A 2,786-nucleotide genomic window follows, 5' to 3' on the forward strand; every position below is an offset into this window, starting at 1 on the left:
TGATTATTTAATTTGATGTTAACCCTTCTATCCTTTCAAATTCAATGAAATGCAGTTCAGTTTCGTATTAAGTTTTGTATCTCTTCATTTTCCTAATTCCTGCCATTTTATTTCCATTTCAGTTTTGTTAATGCTGGCTTTAATAACATGACATGCATGCGGAATTCACGTCTAGATCTCAAAAAATTGTCTAATTTCGAAATAATGTATCAAGAGGTCGAATATGATGAAGATAAGGTTGTTGAGGAAATAAAAAGAGAGTTGGAACAATTTGAAAACAAGCCTAGGCCCAACCTCAATAAAACTGAGCCAATTAATATCGGAGGTCATGAAGAAGTCAGAGAAACAAAGATAAGCATTCACACTAAACAAAAAACCAGAGATGCCTTGATTCAACTTTTATTTGAGTATAGAGATGTGTTTGCTTGGTCTTATGATGATATGCCGGGTTTAAGTGCCGATTTAATGGTTCATAAGCTTCCCACGTATCCTGATTTTCACCAATCCAACAGAAGCAACGTAAATTTAAAACGGACATGAGTGATAAAATCAAAGAGGAAATAATAAAGCAATTGAGCGCCAATGTTGTCATAGCCGTACGATACACCACTTGGGTGGCAAAAGTTGTGCCCATGCCAAAGAAAGATGGAAAAACTAGAGTCAGTGTTGACTACAGAGACCTGAACAAAGCAAGTCCGAAGGATAATTTTCCTTTGCCAAACATCCACATTCTTGTAGATAATTGTGCAAAGCATGAGATACAGTCGTTCGTGGATTGCTATGCTGGGTACCACCTGATTCTAATGGATGAGGGTGATGCAGAAAAGATACCACTCTGTGGGGTACCTATTGTTACAGGATCATGCCATTCGGTTTAAAGAATGCAAAGGCAACTTACATGAGGGCCATGACCACTATATTTCACGACATGATGCACAAAGAGATTGAAGTATATGTCGATGATGTCATCATAAAATCAAAGACACAGGCTGATCACGTGCACGATTTGAAAAAGTTCTTCGAACGGCTTCGAAGGTATGACCTTAAGCTCAATCCAGCCAAGTATGCATTTTGGGTTCCATCTGGGAAACTCCTCGGTTTTATAGTCAGTCGGATAGGCATCGAATTGGATCCATCTAAGATAAAGTCCATTCGAGATCTGCCACCCCCGAAGAACAAAAAGGAGGTCATGAGTTTGCTCGTGAGGTTGAACTACATCAGTAGGTTCATTGCTCAGCTCACAACCACGTGCGAGCCCATCTTTAAGTTGCTGAAAAAGGATGCTGCAATCAAGTGAACGGACGATTGCCAAAATGCTTTTGACAGGATCAAAGATTATCTATCAAAACCCCATGTACTGGTCCCACCTGAACCTGGTAGGCCTTTGTTTTTATATCTATCGGTGATGGATAATTCCTTTGGATGCGTTCTGGGTCAACATGATGCAACAGGTTAAAAGGAAAAAGCAATATATTATTTGAGCAAGGAGTTCACCAATTATGAGGTTAAGTACACCCTTTTAGTAAGGACATGTTGTGCCTTGACTTGGGTCGCTCAGAAGTTGAGACATTATATTTTGGCCTATACTACTTACCTCATATTCAGAATGGATCCTCTGAAGTATATCTTCCAAAAGCCAATGCCCACTGGCAGGCTCGCAAAATGGAAAATCCTTCTCACAGAGTTCGACATTGTCTATGTCACTCGCACCGTGATGAAAGCACAGGCTTTGGCCGATCATTTGGCAGAGAATCCAGTTGATGATGAGTACATGCCACTTACCACATACTTCCCAGACGAAGAGGTCAACTCAATAGAGGAAGTAGTTCCAGACGACAACCCTGTATGGAAAATGTATTTTGATGGAGCTGTCAATATCAAAGGAGTTGGGATCGGGGAAATCCTTATCTCACCTATTGGACAGTATTACCCTGCAACGGCCCGACTTCGGTTCTTCTGTACCAATAATACGGCAGAATATGAAGCCTATATCATGGGTTTGAAAATGGCCCTCGATCTCGATATGCATGAACTATTGGTTATGGGAGATTCTGACTTACTTATCCGGCAAGCCCAAAGCGAATGGGAGACTCGAGACATCAAGCTTATTCCATACAGACAATGTGTACAAGATTTGAGCAAAAGATTCAAATCCATCGAGTTCTGGTACATTCCTAGGTTTCACAACGAGCTAGCCGATGCTTTGGCTACTTTAGCCTCGATGCTCCCTTATCCGGGAAACACTCATATCGATCCACTAGAAATCGAAGTTCGGAATCAACACGGTTACTGCAATACAATTGAGACAGAACCAGATGGTGAACCATGGTATCATGACATAAAACAATTCCTGAAAACAAGAGCATACCCAGAGTATACCAAGGAAGATTAAAAAAAAAAGAACTATAAGGCGGCTCGCCAGTGGTTTCTTCCTGAATGGGGAAATTTTGTACAAAAGGACCCCAGATTTGAACTTGTTGAGATGCGTAGATGCCACAGAAGCTGAGCGGATCATGAGTGAAGTGCATTCGGGGGTATGCGGACCTCACATGAATGGATATATTTTGGAAAAGAAGATTCTGCGGGCAGGGTATTATTGGCTTACAATGGAGCGAGATTGCTTCAGTTTTGTTCGCAAGTGTCACCAATGCCAGATTCATGGTGACCTGATTCACTCGCCACCTTCGGAGTTGCATCCCATGTCCTCTCCTTGGCCTTTCGTTGCTTGGGGAATTGATGTTATTGGGCCAATTGAGCCAAAGGCTTCAAATGGGCATAGATTCATT

The sequence above is a fragment of the Nicotiana tabacum genome, chromosome 22, assembly GCF_000715075.1.
Source record: "Nicotiana tabacum cultivar K326 chromosome 22, ASM71507v2, whole genome shotgun sequence".
In the NCBI taxonomy this organism is placed as follows: Eukaryota; Viridiplantae; Streptophyta; class Magnoliopsida; order Solanales; family Solanaceae; genus Nicotiana; species Nicotiana tabacum.